The sequence below is a fragment of the Ascaphus truei genome, chromosome 15 (genome assembly GCF_040206685.1).
Source record: "Ascaphus truei isolate aAscTru1 chromosome 15, aAscTru1.hap1, whole genome shotgun sequence".
Taxonomy (NCBI): domain Eukaryota; kingdom Metazoa; phylum Chordata; class Amphibia; order Anura; family Ascaphidae; genus Ascaphus; species Ascaphus truei.
The window spans coordinates 31,903,381-31,923,380 of NC_134497.1; the positions used below are offsets into that span (position 1 = coordinate 31,903,381).

General features: G+C 45.6%; 1 protein-coding gene across 8 annotated transcripts in view; it reads right to left on the reverse strand.

The window, feature by feature from the left end:
- Window positions 1–20,000, reverse strand: part of LOC142466770 (uncharacterized) — a 616,011-nt gene that overhangs the window by 227,785 nt on the left and 368,226 nt on the right. For 2 of the 8 annotated variants that reach the window (XM_075572158.1, XM_075572157.1), the window contains exon 1: window positions 5,609–5,686. The exons of 4 other annotated variants lie outside the window; for them this stretch is intronic. The gene's annotated coding sequence lies outside the window, so the exon portion shown is untranslated. Of the gene's footprint in view, window positions 1–5,608; window positions 5,689–20,000 lie in introns of those variants that run through there. 2 more of the 8 variants (XM_075572160.1, XM_075572159.1) reach the window with 2 other exon arrangements.

Sequence of the window (20,000 nt, forward strand, 5' to 3'; positions counted from 1 at the left end):
AATTGTAGAAAACTTCACAAAGTGTATTGGTGAAATTATCTATACAGGCATACCCCGGTTTAAGGACACTCACTTTAAGTACACTCGCGAGTAAGTACATATCGCCCAATAGGCAAACGGCAGCTCACGCATGCGCCTGTCATCACGTCCTGAACAGCAATACCGGCTCCCTACCTGCACCGAAGCTGTGCGCAAGCCGGGAGACTATAGTGCCTGTTACAAATGCGTTATTTACATCAGTTATGCACGTATATGACGATTGCAGTACAGTTCATGCATCGATAAGTGGGAAAAAGGTAGTGCTTCACTTTAAGTACATTTTCGCTTTACATACATGCTCTGGTCCCATTGCGTACGTTAATGCGGGGTATGCCTGTATATCTATATCTCTCTATATATATCTATATATATGTCTATATATATATGTCTATATATATGTACACACACACACACACATATATATATATCCCCCCCCCCCCACACACCTCATGCTTTTATTTGTGAGTGCTTTCGAGATACACTGATCTCTTCTTCCGACGATGTTACAATGAATGAAGCAAGCAAAAGGTATACTAAAAAACAGTTTGCTTCATTCATTGTAACATCGCCGGAAGAAGATATCAGTGTATCTCGAAAGCTCGCACAAATAAAAGCATTTCGTTAGCCACAGAACGGTATCTATTTATTTTTTGATTATTGAAGATCGGCTAACACGGTACTGATACCTCTACATATATATATACATATACATATATATACCTCTACATATATATATATATATATATATATATTTATATATATATATACACACACACCTGTGCTGCCTCTACTCTGTCTGGTGACGCCGACACAGTAGAAAAAATGCCAGCTGCAGCCCCATTGGGTTTCACGCTCCTCCTCTCCCCCAAAAGGCAAAATTTCAAACCTGCCTATCTCTTCTGATTTTCTCAGCCTCCGCACGCATCAGCAAGCATGCGGAGGGAGAAACTATAGCCGCGCTGATTACAGATGCAGGGGCTTTGTGCATCTGTTCAGCGCGGCTCAGCCCGCCTCAGCGACGCTGATTTTACTATGTCCTAGGCCTAAGGCCCCGCTCCCTCAGTCAGCGCGCCCGCACTGCAAACAGGTGGCGCGCTGACAGGCACAGACCGCAATATGCGGTCTGTAGGGAGCCGGGAGCGGGAATGGGAGGGAGGGGGGCGGGATCAGATTGTGGTGCTGTCCACCCCCCAACACACAACACATACACATACACATACACACACACACATACACACACATACATCCACACTCACACACTTTAACCCGCAGCTCCTTCCCTGCTCCCCGCCCAAGGCGCCTCCCATCTAGCTCCTTCCCTCCCCTCCTCCCCATTGGCTGACTCGCGTACCACGTGACGCGTCAGCGCTGAAAATCACTAGGATCTTGCAGCATCGGCGGCTGACGCGTCACAGTACGTAGTCAGCCCTGCCGGAAGGAGGCAGCGGGGGCAAGGACCATTCGGGCAAGGGTCTGGTGGACTGCGGACGCGCACCCCGCCGACCGCAGCGGGTTCGCAGCCTTATGGGTTTGTAATCTCAGGATTTAATTAAACTGAAGCAGAGTAGGAAAATGGTATTTAAAGGGGCAGTCCCTCCTAGGAAGAACATGAGCTAACAACAATGGCATATTTAATAGGTTAAATGTAGCGAATTGTCAAGTAAAAAACCCTTTTAGCAAACAAAAAACATAACACTGCCATCGAAAACAAAGTAATTATAATGCCCTCATTAGTCAAACATAAATGTTCCTGGAGAAATACAGAACAGGATTTCTTTCACAATATTTATAAAGGGTAATAAAACCGCTCATCCATGTATATATGCATATGTATATTGGGAAAGGCAACAGGTGCTCAGGGGGAAAAAATGACTTATATTACAGAGTAGATCCCAAGAGGATCAAAAAGACTCCCTCATATATCGAGCACTCAGTGTTGGGGTGCAGTAGTAAGACTCACAGTGGTCTATCGGTTAAATACCGTTGATAGGACAGAAATAGGCCCATCATGACCGGAAAAAGATAGGAAAAATAATAAAGTTTTGTTCAAATAATTTCAAATAGTAAAGTTAAAAACACATATAAAACATTCAAACATTAACAAAAAAAACATTGTGAAGTGGTAAGGTAAGCAATAAATCAATTAGCATCAATGTAATATGTAGGGTTAATTGCTATCCACAGACGTCTTATTGCAGAATATAAATATTCCAAGACAAGCAGGTCAGTATCCCTTTAAGCCTATGAAGTGAAAATTCACGTAGTGATAGATCCGTCCTGCCCTGCACAGGAGCACAGAATGTCATCTCCTCTAGGAAAACCAGCAGGATTACTATGACGTAGCTATTACATCATGGGGGCAGACGCGGTGACATAGCAGCTACATCAAAAGGGCTCCCAAAGGGTTAAATCGAGATTTCATCATTTTAAAGGAAGTCATTTACTCCAAGTGATTTCATGTTTTCCCGCCGCTAGGTTGGATTTAAAGCAGCAGTTCAACCTGCCGTTTAAAAAAAATGTTTCCCTTCAATCCAAACACTGACAATTGATTAGCTAAATTACCGATCGATCTGTTCTCCTGTGATCAATTGGCGAAGATTCGGCTCGAGGGGTCACTAAATCACTGTGTAATGCAGTCAGTGGAACAAATTTATGTTGATATGCGTTCCACTGACGTGTGCTCGCTCCCGAGCCCTGGTCCTGTCTCATAGGGCTTCTCCAGCAGCAGAATCTCCATGTCGAAGTAAGTATTGTGACTTGAACTAAACTGGTTCCTGGGGTAAGGTCAGCCTCTACTATTACTCCAGATATATGCGGATGGATATACCAGACACAGGTTTAAACCTCTGTCACTCTGGCCCACGACTGCTATGGATTCTACTACTCTGTTTATCCCACTTAAGTCTACTCTATTATTATTAATAAGTTACTAGATAACACTTATGATCTAGCCTATGTGCCTCTGTGTCTACACTATCTATAATAGGAGTTATGTCTTTTAATTTATATATCCCTAATGGTATGTAGTTTGCCTTGTTATCTTATGCCCAGATAAATGTGTGTAATAATGCTGCTTTTGACTGTAAGCTCATAAAATTGAACCATCTTTTAACTTGCTCCTTTTTAGCTTTAACCCCTTCGTTTTGGCAGAAAAATCATCTAAGAAAGAAAATATCAGCATGGCAGCACCCAGCTCTTCAGACTAATTTATAGTCATTAATTATCCTTTATGGCACCAAAAAAAACACCACCAGAATTGGTTTTTCAAGACAAACTCTGAAAGGGTTAATTAGGTTGTCTAACCAGGTTCTATAAAAGCTTGTGTACGACTATAGAGCTCCATTACCCCTGACGAAGTGACGCAGTAAGTCACGAAATGCGTAGGGTGGAACTATCCCTGTCCGTGAGCGGAGGCACCAGGTGTTCGGCGCCCGGCACTGACGTCATCAGGAGAGACAGTGTGAGGAGTCGTAGCCGCAAACGGAGGAGAGCAGTGCAACAATGATCCTAGCTGCCGGACACCACTCACGAGGCTCAAACCACGGCGGCAATTTGCGTCGTACAACACGTGCAGACACACTGTGAGTGTGTTTTTTTATATGTGTGTGTTAATAAATGTTTTAATCAGTACTGCACTAGGTACTTTTTATTTCACTTTATTTTGGGAGAAGCACGCATTGTTGGAGATTTTGGAGAAGGAATGCAGGTGTGGACCTGATCAATCGCAGGGTGAGGATTAAAGATACTAATTGTTTGCCAGTGATCAACTTCATTCTTGTAAGTAGGCACTTGGGGTGAAGCGCAGGGCCGCCAACAGGGTGGGTCTGCCGGGATTGGCGTCCCGGGCCCGGTGAGTTGGGGGGGCCCAGTTGGCCGGCACTGGAAGTTGGGCCCGACCTCTGGCCAGACCCGTCTGCCGGTCCTCTCGCGGCCGGCCCCGGCTGTCCCTTAGCAGCAGCTTCCATGACTATCTCTCTAGCCCAAGCTGACGAGCCACTCCGACATCAGCGCTCTCTGCTTCCGGCTCGCGACGGCATGAGAGGGTGGCCTGTCGGAAGCTCGGACTGGGACAGAGGCATGCAGGCGGCTGCTGAGGGGAGAGTCGGGGTCCGGCCGCATGATCACCGGCAGCCGGCCTGGCCAGAGGTCGAGCCCAACTTGCAGTGCTGGCCGCCGGGCCCCCACATCCACTGCACCCGGCCTGATCATCCACAAGTTAAGTCTTTTTTTTTGTTTGTATTGTGGGGGTCATTTTAATATGTATTGGGGGGTGAGTCTTTTTAATATGTATTGGGGGGCTGAGTCTTTAATATGTATTGGGGGTGAGTCTTTTTAATATGTATTGGAGGTGAGTCTTTTTAATATGGGGAGGTCTTTTATATGTATTGGGGGCTTGGGGGAATTTGTATATGTTTTGGGGGGCTTGGGGGAATTTGTATATGTATTGGGGGCGTGGAGGAATTTGTATATGTACTGGGGGGCTTGGGGGTATTTTTTTATATGTATTGGGGAGGGTTTTTTTTTTTAAATGGTGTGTGTGTGTGTGTATGGGAGGTGGGTTAAATGTATTGTTTTTTTTATATGTATTGGGTAGGTGTTTTTTTTTGTATTCATTTGGGGGGTGGGACGGAGGTTGTATTTGGGGGGGGGGCTGCTTAAAATGTTTGTCCTGGGCCCCACGATTTCTGTTGACGGCCCTGGTGAAGCTGGCCTCATAATCAAAGGTGCTGCGGAATGGTTTGTCCCCTTTATATCCATAGGAAACACCATTTGGAGGAAAGACAAGTCTAAAGCCATCGACATGGATAACAGGACTGGTTTTCATAACCATATACGGGACTGGTATTGTACTGTTCTGTTCCTTTTGTGCCTGTGATTTGATTTGTGTGTTCATGTAATGTTTTTGACAAGTTTTGGAAGACTTGTCTGTCTTGGCGCTAAGGCCGTGCGTATAGTGCCGTCAATTGCGATGGCGACACGACGGGTGACGTCACCCATCGCCACAGGCGAAAGTTATATTTCGCTGGGCGGCGGCGTCGCATTTGATTGGTTCAAGGGCCATCACATGAGGCGACAGCCCTTGAAAATTCTAATTTTGCCAGCGACCAGTTTTCGCGACGGCGCTTCGTCGCATTGTCGCGCTTACTATAAACGCACGCGGTGGCGGCAATGCATTTGTTTTCGGGCGATGTTGTGTCGCCAGCACTATAAGCGCGGCCTAAGGCTGCCATTTTTTTCCAATCTTGGACTGATCTATTACACTCCTTTGATTATGAATATAGTTCAATGCTTTCAACTTGTTGATATAAGAGTTGCCCATTTATTTTTGGTTTAAGTTATTAAGATCAAACCCACAGTCAGTATTATGTATAGACGTGGGGTCTCTGTATTTGGGGTCGTTCACATCCTTCAATTTTTAGTATGACAGCTTTGAGTACACTAGGTGTGTATATAAAGTTATTTTATTGCAGTAAGGTGTATGGTCTGAGGAGAGGACGTGTCTGTCCTGAAACGCCACGTGTTTGCATATACCTGCTCTGATGCTTTGAATACAAAGTAAGTTACTTACAGAAAGGCTCCTGTGTGCTTCCTGCACCACTTTATTTCTTCATCTTCTTTCCCGGAAGTGGAGACACTGACTACATCCAGGTCACAGCTCTGTGTCCTACTGCGCATGCTCACACTAAGGGGATCATGGGAGTTGTAGTTTTTAGACTTCAAAACGGATCAAGTGTCACATACTGTGTAGATTAGTAACATTTCCCAGGCACTGTGCTAGGGACAGATAGTTTCTTCTGCATGTAGATGTGTATACTCCTCTTGGTCCTTAATATATTGTCAGATTGTCCTGATTTTATCATTTACTTTATTTTGTAAATTAATAACAAGTGGCCCCTCCTTGCCCCCTCACACAGAGCTCCCCTGCTCCCCACACAGACAAATATGTCATTAAGTATTAAAAAGCTTCTGCTGCAAACTCACTATACTTTTGTGCCTGCTTCCAGACACCAGTCTGCCTACAGATCTCATTACTAATCTAACCAAAGCCTACTCTGGCCACACCATCTGTTCTGACCATAAGGCCTCGACTGGGGTGGTGCTGAGCAGGCGCGCGCTAACGCTGGACACGTTGCAACAATGCACGTGGCCTGCGTGAGCGGGCGGGTGTGCCTGCTCGGCGCAGAGCCGCTTGCCGAGCAAGCAAAATTGATTTTGCTGCTCGCAAGCGCATCACGTGAGCGGTTCGCCCAATGAGTGCGAACCAGCTCCGTGATGTCGTGGCCACGCCCCCAGATGCGTACGCACCTAGCCGGCCAGGAATCGCCCGGCCAACTAGGGCACAGCGCTGGAGCGCCAGCGCACTTGTTTCCACCCTGGACGAGACCTAAGACTGACATGTATCTATAGGAATAGTTATGCAGGCTATTGATCTCCATGTATGCGGCTCTGTTTTACTGTAAGTGGGTCACTTCTCAGTAGTAACAACAAAAAGTGTAATGCAATCTGCTTACACTAGATCCCTATCTTATGGCACTCAGTGTAATTTATCATGTATTGTGACTTAATAAGTCAAGGAATACCAATATTTCCATTGATTGGGTAACAGTCAAACTCTCAGAATAACACTTGATAGAGAGTACAGTTAAGTTAAGAAAAAGACAATTTTAATAATACATTTGTAGAAACAACGACGTAAGTGAATATCATATTTACAGGGATTTTGTTAAAATCCCCAGAGTGGGCAGCTCAGTTGGTGTCCTGGTAAATTGGGTTTGTTTGATATAATCCTTAATAGGAAAAGTAGTATAAAATAACCCACTTAATACCACTACATAAAGATCCTGATATATTGTATTCTATTAATGCAATTCAATATTATATATCACAACAGTTGTATGACAATGTAGCAATGAGTACTAACTGGATACAGATTAGTAGTAATAAACAGATATTGTAGCTGTATGTGTTAACATTGTCCAATATTGAGCATAATTAAAGCTGATCACATAGAAATCTCCATGGATAGTATGAGTATGAGACCAGTGATGCAGAATAATAATTATCTATAAAACTTGTCTATCAGGTGATCACATAAACAAGCTATCCGGTAGCTCAGAGAATCAGTAGCTTAATAGTGACAAGCAGAGTATAACAGCGTCTATGTAAATACCCAAATAGACATCTATTCTATATCAATTGGCTTGTTTATGTGATTACCTGAGAGACAATTTTTACAGATAATTATTATTCTGCATAAATATATGTATATGTCATTGGGGGGGGGGAGTATATGTCAGTGGGAGGGGGGAGTATATGTCAGTGGGGGGAGAGAGAAAAAGGGGGAGCACTCTAGCAAGGCGGGGGGTTCCAAATTTTTCTCCGCATGGGGCGCTGGAATTGCTACGGTCGGCCCTTGGAATGTAAAACTTTTCATTTCTGATGAAACATTCGTAGGGATCTTGATCTTTGTCATACTTAATGGCTTAGTTCTTGGCACAAGTTTTGACATTTGAAAGGTGCGTATTACAAAGCGCATCAGCACTTAGGGAGGGAAAATCAGACGTTATGTTCTTAATACTTTAAAAAAGCGGTTTCAATTCTGCGATGACTTTGTTTAGGACGGTGTAACATTCTAATTTAAATCGTGGCTGCAGCTAAATATTGTTTCTTTCATCACATATTTTTATTTTCCGTAAGAACGACATGCCAGTTAGACAGGCAGTCCATGCAGCACTTGAGGGCGCAACGAACACACATCAGGCTTGTACCCGGAAGCAGTCACGAGTGATGCTTGGACTTCCTGTCAGTGGATGGTTTGTGATTATGAAGAAGAAAGCATCACTGGGATAGCTGACTATTTCACCTGTGGAGTCGGTTGCTAGGTAACGGAGGCTATTTAAACCTACAACTACAGTCAGTTAATCATCCCCTGAGGCAATCACTCACAAACGAAACGGGCCGGGAAGTTTGCTGACGTCGTGCACCGACATTGGACCCGGTCTCCGCTCCGATTTGGTGACGTCACTTCTGCAAAGATTATTCTCTCAAATGCAAGGTTTAACTCTCCCCTTGTGAGTGTAAGTCCTAGTGACTGTCTCTTTTTTAACCCTTATTAAATTGTCAACAAAATTACACTATGGAGCTAGCACTTCTCTCTCTATTTACATACAAACATACACACACATACATCACTAACATTCATTTACACCTCAAGTCATAAATCGCATACTGCAAAAGGGGGGAGGTATAGGTTTCAGTCCCAGATAACATTCCAAGATGCACTGTTTGTGTTAAACCTTCCTTGTTTTATTCAATGTAACACCGCCGGAAGAAGAGATCAGTGTATCTCGAAAGCTCACACAAATAAAAGCACTTTGTTAGCCACAGAATGGTACCGTCAATTCATTTTTGATATATATATATATATATATATATATATCATACATTTTAAGTTATGGTGGGTGAAAAAGGCGACAGAAAACCTCTACCGTTAGCATATAGCCAATAAAGAATATCACTTGTGAGCACATTCACATGTCTCAGACAGGTCTGCAACCCTGCCTTTCAACCATTATCACCTCGCATACAGTGCTCCCACTGCTGCAAGGGATTCTGGGAGATGACATGCAAATGAGCACACAATGTGTCACCTTTTGCCTGGAATATCCATTATACATAATATATATAATATATATATATATATATATATATTGTACAATTAAATTAAATTGTACAAATAAATTGTACAATTTTACGCTATGGGGCATGTGCTCACTCTTCTTCTTTTCTTATATATATATATGGGAGAAGAAGAAGAGTGAGCGCATGCCCCATAGCGTAAAATTGTACAATTTATTGGAAAGGAGGAGGGGGGGAGGGGGGTTGAAAATTCATCTACAAAGGTAAATATAAAACAGGCAATTTGTGATATATATCACCGCCACTCTGGTCAGTCAGCATCCAGAATCCGCAGTCCAACTCTCACTTGAAGCTGCAGGAAGATGGTAACTGGTGCAGGACTCCAGAGGCTCCTTTTTCGGCAAACCAATCCAGCCTTTTGGAGGTCAAACACTGTCTTCTGTAGCAGCTGGCCGCAATGTTGATCCGCGCTTGATGCGGCCTGTCATGCGCATGCGTGGTGACGCAATACCGCTCCCTAACGCGTTTCATTACATAACTGCAACTTTCTCAAGGGGTTACTGATTGGTGAAGCGCTGGCTAGGATTTTATGTCCACAGAGTTGCTAAGCAACCCGTTTCTATCTTGTAATTGCTATGGTTAAATACAAAATGCAGAGACCAATTGAGGTTATTTTTATTTATTTTTGTTCTATTTTTATTTTTAATCATAATATTATTCATTTTATTATTATATTATTTCATTATATTATTTTCATATGTGATATTTATTTTTAATAGCTTCTGGCACTGTGTCACCATTGGTCTCTGCATCTGTGTTCTGTTATCTGTGATTCGTCCATCCTTATTTAGGTGTTCTAATTGTAACTTTTATTAATTTTTCTTGATTAATATTGATTTAATCTTTATATTCAGATTATTTAACAATGTTGATAATGGTTGTTCCTCTGAATCTCTCTTGTATTTAACCATAGCAATTCTCTACACATTATGTATATATACATTACCTATTATATAGAATGTATATATTATATTAGTTCTATCTTTTTGCTTATTTCAATCCTTCTCTTATGTATATTTATATGTATATATATATATATATATGTATATTTATATGTATATGTATATATATATATATATATGTATATATATATGTATATATATATGTATATATATATGTATATATATATGTATATATATATGTATATATATATATATATATATATATATATATATATATATATATATATATATAAAACATATTACCTTCCATTACGTCTGGCAAATAAGAGACAGCACTCACTTCCAAATGGACAAAAAAAGTTTAGTGTTCAGGCATATGTAAACAGACAGCCGATCCCGATGTTTCGGCTCCGGAAAGGCTCTGTTCCGGAGCCGAAACGTCGGGATCGGCTGTCTGTTTACATATGCCTGAACACTAAACTTTTTTTGTCCATTTGGAAGTGAGTGCTGTCTCTTATTTGCCGGACATAATGGAAGGTAATATGTTCTGTTTATTTTTATGGGACTAGCACCACTATTATTCTTTCTATACAGAGTGCCAGCTGCTTATATTTGTTATATATATATATATATATATATATATATATATATATATATATATATATATATATATATATATATATATATATATATATATATATATATATATATATATATATTTGTATCAACTGATCTCTATCTAATAGAATATATTGTTTGTATTTGTAACAATTATTATATATGTAGTAGCAGTGAAAGGAATTATTATTAGAATTCACTCCTATGGCACCAATTATGCAATTAGTAATGTCTAGTTTTGATTGGTCACTATGTGTATAAATTATGTCTGCAGCCATTTGTGTTTAATTCCCCTGACGAAGTCTTAAGGATGAAACGTGTAGGGTGTGTTTCGGATCATTTGTATCAACACAATTGTATAATTTGTACATTTGTGCACTTCAACAAGCTTACTATTACAGACTTTATTCAGAATATTGTATCCAGCGGGTACAGGGAGAGGAGATAAGAGATTGTTCAAATTCTCCCGTCACCTAAGAGCTTCCACTGACGTCACGATTCTCGCGTGATTGGAGTGGGGAAGCATTCTGTATACGGAGGCCACAGAGCTACTGACAGCTGCAGCACACGGTGGAGACCCAAGACGGTACCCTGCTACCGTGTCACTGCTGGCGATTGAGTTTTACTCATACATGCTTATGATCTTGTCACGTTTGTGAGTGCGCAATTTTTATTTTTCCAGTCCTATATAAATGTTACTGATATACTACACAATGAGTGCGCCTGTTGTTTTCTTGTTTTTTCTTTTATTTATATTATATATATATTAAAACACAGAAAAAAAGACTAACAGAATCCCTAAAAATAGCACTCACAATATGCCTAAAATAAAGAATAGAATAAGAAACAAAAATCTGGGTCCACAGTCAAAGTAGAAAAATGGCAATGATTTTATTATGTAAGCAGTAGAACACACTAACATTTAAAAACATATACGCACTAATGGTAGCAAAACAACAATAGTAAGCAAGAACACCTATATAAAAAAAGGGGGGTATATACAGTATGTTATAAAAAGATGTAACTAAACACTAAATTAGAGAGCCAAAAAATGTACCACCTAATAATAAAAAATAAATGAGACGATACAAATCTGCTAAATAGTAAAGACACCCCAAAATACTCCTAACCACCAAATCTAAATAATAAATAAATACTAGCAAAAATGGAGAGAAGCTATATTAGAAATAAACTAATATGTACTGCAAGTTAAGCACACATAAAAAAAATGATCTATAACCAACGGGGAGTCACAGGGGAGAAAAAAGCAGACAAAATTCTCAAACCCTGTGAAAGTCAATCCAAAAATAACAAACAACATATATACAAGGACGCCTGTGAGCATCCACAGGTAAGGCAGTGAAAGAGAAAGGGAGGTAAAATACTACTCCCATCTATAGATTATGCTGATAGCCAGTGCCAAAACCTAAGTGGATAAACCAGTCCTGTAGACAGAGGACCCCTAGTGAGAGACATGGCAATACTCAGCTGGGGAAGAGAGGGTAACGATCAGTCCATAGGAAATCCTAGTAACGTCAGGTTCCTGCCCATGTCTGGATCACATAGTAAACACATAGGGGATACACCATCAAGGAGGGGTCTTGCCGTATCAAACATCAAATGCTACAATTAGGAACACTCTACGCGTTTTGCCCTTGCGATGGGCTTCTTCCCGGAGTGATAAAAAGTTAGTCGAGGTTTGGAATTTCTTAAGCAGCAGCTTAGGGCAGAATAAATGAAGGTTCGTAACCCATTCAAATTTGTCCAATGTAAATGTTGGTGCAAATGAAAGACCTTTTTTTAGGACCTTAATCTGATCTTATTTAGATTTGGCTGCTCATTCGGGTTGCCGGAGAAAAACCAGAGACAGTGACACCAGCAGCAGTGAAGCCCCATTGTACACACAGCGAGACGGAACAAACTAACTGCAGTCTGGTACATGCTGGCGCATGGGCTATATTTTTTATCTATAGATTTTTCTATATCTATTTTATAACACAACTAACATTTGTTTTCTCTTTCTTATAGCTTTAACAGCAGATTTATGCGAATCCAATTAACTGCTTTTGCGAATAATTGGGAGAGCTTTTTGATTGGTTAATAGTTGCTAGGCAACCCGCTTTTTTGGTATATATGTTTGTCTAGGTTGAAGCGCCGACATTACGTCATCATCAAGGGTCAGAAGGAGTGGCAAGCTTCCAGCCCTGCTGCACACAGCCCCAGAGTTGGAGCGGATGTTAGCCGATCTGGTCTGGAGGGACTGAATACGTAGGACTTCCGCATTCATCAGTTGTATTACCATCCATGAGGTCTGAAGCATTGGAACACTAGTTGGCAGCGTCTGATACATCTGATGCTGTAGGAGATCTTGCCGTGCTGGTCCCGTGGTGGTGATATATTTATCTATCTATATATTTCTCAAAGTGTCCTATGTGTCGTTGCCTGTCTGTCTGTATGGGTCTCCCTGTGTCTACGGCCAATTGCATTGGACCTTTGGCCCGTCACTCCGCCTCAGGACAATCACATTGCTCCCCTGGCCCACCCGCCCCCGCACACCTCTCATTGGCACTGACTGTGACGATAGTGAGGGTTTGGCCCGGGATTAACGGGGTTACTCCCCAAGGGCCCCCCTCTAACCTCGCCAGGGAGACAAGGGGTTAACTGGGCTGAGGTCCAGAAATGTGATTTAACCCTTGTTATAACATGAAAATGCTTATTCCCCTGTGCAAAATGTATTGTTGCTGGGTCAGTGTCTGCATAACCCACCCACTGGGACTTAAGGGGTTAACCTTATATGCAGTGCTGAATAAACAGTTACCTGAAAACTGGTAATTTGGTAACGGAGTAAGCCAGGACCCTGAGCCTTGGGGGTACAGCCTCCGGGTCACCCCCCAAGTACACACATATTAAAAATATAACTTTGTCATAAGAGGAACATATATTTTTGATAAAGTGACTTTTTGCAGTCTTACAAGGTACAGGCCAAATGCTAACTACCTCTGCCTGCCTTTGTAATGCGTACCAGGACCAAATGGTGCCTCATATGAGTCTATTCACGTTTGATATGCAAGCTTCCTCACTGGAAGTGTATATCAACAGAGAGGTGTGACACCTAGTGATCAACAGGTAATGACCTAATTGTTTATGCGAGAAGCTACAAGCCTGCTTCAAAAGGTTTTATTGATGGGGCCAGGGTGGGGCTACCCCCAGCAGAAAATCAAAATGAGTAACTTTATTAAATATAAGAATATTATGAGATGTCCTTGGCGGAACCGGCTAAGAGCTACATATTTGTATTCGTGGGATTTAGCATATCTTTTTGAATCTAAACACTGTATATGTAACTGCTGCTAAATGCCAGATATTAATATCTCTATTAATTTTCATATTACACTGTAATGTTGGGTCTCTCTGCGAGCGTCAAGTGGGACGGACTGTATTAATATATCTCACCTGACTGTATGTATTACTGAACTCAAGTTATGAGGTGATTTGCAGTAAATATGAAATTTTGGTTGAGTTCTGAGGAACCCCTGTTGTGATGAGCAGGAAAGGCTAGAATTTACAAGCCTGGTCATCAAAGACCAAATTGCTAATTGTTTATGCTTGGCCTAGGGACCAAGGGAAGTGGATGTTTTTGTAAATGTGGTAATTCACACTTCAATGGAAGCCAAAAGAGCTTCAAAGACTTTTTGCTAGCCGTCGCGGCACCTAGGGTTAAAGAGATGAGTTTGACATAGTATATAAGTCAAAGCCACCCTTTTATCCATGTTGTTCATGCAAAGTTGTTCATGCAAAGTTGTTCATGCAAAGTTGTTCATGCAAAGTTGTTCATGCAAAGTTGTTCATGCAAAGTTGTTCATGCAAAGTTCTTCATGCAAATGATCTTCATGCCTGCATGTCATCAGGCCTGTTGTGCTATACCATCTTGTTTGCTGAGAAGAAATGCCATGCATGTGTCCTGCCTGTTTTGCTGTGATGTCAACTGAAATGTGGGAGAAGTGGCCAGTCTGTAATCCTGATGGCTTTCTTGCCATAATCTTTAAGTAAGTGTCTATATTTTGCCTGTTATTTGTACATATCTGTTGTGTTCACCTTTATGAAGGAATACATTATATTTATCATATCTAAGTCTTGTCCCAGTTCAAACCCAGGTATATATATATTTATATATAGTTTTGGTGTAAATTACAACCTGTCACAAGCTACCGTGACACTGACACCACGGCCTCAGCCCAATTACATAGCTCCCTTGGCCCCACGCCCGCCCCCGCACACCTCTCATTGGCCTGCGCCCAACACACCAACCCCACTGCCACACTCTCCCAGCCCTCACTGAGCTTTGGGAACCGCTTCACAGCACCTAACCCTCACTGCTCTGGGAGATTTGGGAACGCTTCACAGCACCTAACCCTCACTGCTCTGGGAGACGACGCTTCACAGCTCTCACCTCTCAACCCACAAAACCCTCACCGCCTGATACCACCAAAAGAAGGAAGCAGGTACACACTCTTACCTATCTATATATTGTTTTCACCACTGCAACAGCACACGATCACCTCCACACACCGCACGCTCACAGAGCGCACAGCAACGCCCACCCCCTATTAACAACCATACACCCAACAATGCACACCACCACCGAACACACCACACCTCTCCCGCTACCGCAGCCCCTCTACCACCCGCACACACTCCTGTCTACCCTGCCAACACCCCTCCCCTTCACCTCAACAGAACACGTTCATCCCCAAAAACACCACACACCCCCTAGTAAACATCGCCACCGGACAACGCCCACATCTCCTCCACTAGCACGCAACACTCTCCCCCCCCTCTGGAGGCCGCAACACACCCTAACCTAGCCCGCAAACCCCCCCCCCCAAACAGCACCCCACGTGACCCCAATAGCCCGCAACACACTCTGCTACTCACTTTCACCGACACCACCGGAGAACACAGTCCCCCCTCCGGAGCCCGCAACACACCCTCCCCTAGCCCGCAACACACCCTCCCCTAGCCCGCATCACAAACACTCCCGTGGACCACAAGCACTCCCGTCGAGCGCAACCCCTCCCGTGCACCCTCCCCTGCCCACAACCGCAACAATACACCAAAACGCACAGACGACGCCACAACCCCTACCTCCGGAGGGCACCCATCACAAACACGCATGTGGAGCGCAACCCCTACCACAGCAGGGCCCGCATTAAAAACACGCACGTGGAGCGCAACCCCTACCGCAGGAGGGCCCGCATCCACCACCGTACCGACAAAGCCCTCCTCTAGCCCGCCCTTACCAATAAAAACACTCACGTGCCACCACCACTCACCCCCACCAAAGCCTCACCGAGCACGCAAACACAACACCTCCCGCTGGACGCCACAACCCCCCTCCAGGGACCACACACCTCAACTTCACCCTGCTGCCGCAGCACTGTTTCAGTGTACGCCGCAAGACCTCCTGGATCACGCACGACACACCCCACACAGTCCCATAACCCGCATGGCCAAACCCCACCAAAAACACTCACGTAGCCCACCCGGACCCCCCCCCCACAAACACTACCATAGGCCGCCGCCCCCCCCCCCCCCCACAAACACTCCCGTAGCCCACCCTGAACCCCCCACCCCCCAACAAACACTCCTATAGGCCGCCGCCCCCCACCCCCCGCAAACAATCCCGTAGCCCGCCGGCACCCCCCCCCTCACCCCCACCGAGCACGCAAACACAACACCTCCCGCTGGACGCCACAACCCCCCTCCAGGGACCACACACCTCAACTTCACCCTGCTGCCGCAGCACTGTTTCAGTGTACGCCGCAAGACCTCCTGGATCACGCACGACACACCCCACACAGTCCCATAACCCGCATGGCCAAACCCCACCAAAAACACTCACGTAGCCAACCCGGACCCCCCCCCCCCACAAACACTACCATAGGCCGCCGCCCCCCACCCCCCGCAAACAATCCCGTAGCCCGCCCGGCACCCCCGCCTCACCCCCACCGAGCACGCAAACACAACACCTCCTGCTGGACGCCACAACCCCCCTCCAGGGACCACACACCTCAACTTCACCCTGCTGCCGCAGCACTATTTCAGTGTACGCCGCAAGCACTCATGGATCACGCACGAAACACCCCACACAGTCCCGTAGCCCGCCTGGCCAAACCTCACCAAAAACACTCCCGTAGCCCACCCGCCCCCCCCCCACAAACACTACCATAGGCCGCCCCCCCCCCCAAACACTCCCGTAAACCGCCCGGCACCCCCACCCCCCCTACAAACAGTCCCATAGGCCGCCTGGCACCCCCCCTCCCCAAACACTCCCGTAGCCCCCCCTACCCTCCCAAAACACACCCGTAACCCACCCACCACACCCCCAAACACTCCCGTAGCCCGCACGCCCCCCCCAAACACTACCGTAGCCAGCCACCTCAAAACACTCCCGTAACCCCCACCACCCCACAAACCCTACCGTGCCCCCCCCCCACATCCACCACAACGCCACACGTAGCCTGCAAACACACCAACACCTCCTGTAGCCCAACACATCTCACCTTCAACCTCATGCAACATCACTGCTTCACAAAATAACATAGCACTCATTCCATTTAACAACACCTCCTGACACATGTCTGCTTCATAAAACAATATAGGATCACAGTGTCCCTTACACACAAACACACACACACAACACTAAACCACACACCCAACAGCCACCTCAATCACGTGCCCGCACAACCCCTCTGCCACGCCTCACGCCCTCAGCCACGCCACACACCCACGCACCACACACACCCTCAGCCACGCACCACGCGCACACACGCGCCCTCAAACACGCCACGCGCCCTCAACCACGCACCACACACCTCACACACACGCACTCACACACGCAACACACCAACACACACATGCCCTAAGCCACCACACCACACAAGGCCTCACACACACACACAACCCTCCTGTGCTGATACGCCACACAAAACAACACTTCCACACACGCCTACCTACCCCCCACACCACAACGCATGCTGCGGCATATTCAACCCACCTCCCCTACACAACGCTTTAACACACACCCACACGGACGCCAAAACACAACAACACACCCTTCTGCCCCAAACACACCTCCCCTTCACCGTGATGCCACAAACACACTACACTCAACACCATGCTGATTTACAAGTCTGCAACACCCCTCCCCTTGCACCTCAACCCGCCACCACCCCAAATGTGCGCACCAACACACACCCTACGCTGCCACCACACCTCCCACAGGAAATCAGCTCTTCGGTCCAATAAAATAGATTAACAACACAATCCACATTCTGCCATCTGTGTCATTTCTTGCACAAACTTTCAGCACACCCACACACAACACACACACACACCCACACAACAATCACAAAACATTCAACTCACACACACAACACACCCTCACCTACACAACACTCAGTCACACACAACCCTCCTGTGCTGACACAACACACACAACAACCATTCAACACACGCCTACCCCACAACACACTCAACGCTGCAAACACACCTCAATTTCACCGTGGTGACACACACACTACACTCACGACAATGCAGATTTACACGTCTATGCCCCCCCTCCCCGACAACAACAAACACCACAACACCCTTCCGTACAACACTAACACACCCCACAAACATGCACAACAACACACCCCCTCCACTACCAGTCCAATGTTCCTTTCAATACAATCAATAAGGAACACAATGCTAATTGGACCCTATGTGTCATTTGGTGCACAAACATTCATTACAGGCACACACAAAACTCACACACAATCACCCACACTACAGAAAACACACTCACCCACACCACAACACACACTCACCCACCCAACCCACCCTCACTCACCTACCCACCACACACTCACTTACTCACCTACCCAACACTCACCCACACACCACACAGAACACACTCACTCATCCACCCACAACACACACAAGCAACAATCACACACAACACACATACACACACTATTCTACCACATCACCCACCCACCCCACACTCACTCATCCACCTACACACCCCACACTCATCCACACACCCCACACACACAAGCAACTATCACACACAACACCCATACACACACTATTCAGACACACACAACCAACATTCACAAAACCTCACCCACACCACACGCCCTATGCCACGCCCTCACTTACCACACACACGCACTCAGCCACGCACCACGCGCACACACTCGCCGTCACCCACACACCACCTCACTCACACACGCAACACGCGCACACACACGCCCTCAGCCACGCCACACACCCTCAGCCAGAAGGCCTCACACACACACCCAACCCTCCTGTGCTGATACGCCACACAAAACAAGACTGCCACACACCCCTACCTTCCCCCCACACCACAAACACCACAACGCATGCTGCGGCATATTCCACACAACTCCCCTACAACACACACACGGACGCACAAACACAACAACACACCCTCCTCCCACCAAACACACCTCCCCTTCACCGTGCTGTCACAAACACACTACACTCAACACAATCCACATTTACACCTCTGGAACACCTCTCCCCTTGCACCTCAATCCGCTGACCTGAAATACACTACTCTCAACAGTGGACATAACCATCTTTCACCAAGCCTTTCCAACAATAACAGTTTATGAACTAACAACCGTAACAAGTAACATACACTTAGCAAAATTCTACTCATATACATGTGCTTTCTACTGTTGTTGGTTTACAAACACACTTTTCACAAATATTACATAACATTCACATGACATTAAAACTTTGCAATACGGGGCGCATGCGCGATGGTGTGGTGGGTAGTCGCTTAAGCTAAGAGCTCCTACCCCCGCCGGCAAAATAAAGCATTGATACCCGCAATAAAATCCACTTTTTTCAGCGCAATTCCCCCACATAAGTCGGAGAACCAGCAGAGATGGCCCAGCAGTCCTCAAAATAGAAAAATACTGGCGATCTGCGGAAATATCTGAGCCGACCGGCGACACGGGGCACCGGAGCAGAAATGGCACCAAGATCAGCAGCGGGCTTGGAGTCCGACCGTGAAGAGGACGCGGACGAAGCAATGGAGCAGCTACCCGTGCAGAGGTGCGACTTCGATCGCCTCTACAACGGCATGAAGACGCTCTTCCGCGCGGAGATACAGGAACTGAAGAAGGAGGTTCAGGGCCTGGGAGAGCGCACGGGACCTCTGGAGGATAAGATGGCGGCTGTCACTACCACAATCTGAAAATCGGAGAAGCGGTCTACCTACCTACAGGCCCAGATCTCGGAGCTTGCGGACCGGCAAGAAGATGCTGAGAACCGGGATCGCCGCAGCAACATACGCGGTATCTCGGAGGAGATAACAGAAATAGTGGACTTCATTACCCGATGGATGACCACCTTGCTCCCGGACGCTCCCGTGGCGGAGCTAATGATGGACAGATGCTACCGGGCCCTCCGGAGTAGGCCGGCGGCTACCGATCAACCTCGGGATGTAATTGCCTGCATGCATTACTTCCGCAAGCGGGAAGCTATCTTTCAAACAGCTCGGGGAGAGGGGGCCTGCAAGTTTGAAGGGGCCTCCCTGCAGCTGTACCAGGACTTGTCTCCCATAACCCTGGCCCGGCGCAAGAAACTGCAGCCAATTACCAAAATTTTGCGCGACAGGGCCATCCGCTACCGATGGACCTTCCCATTCGGCCTGCTGGTCCT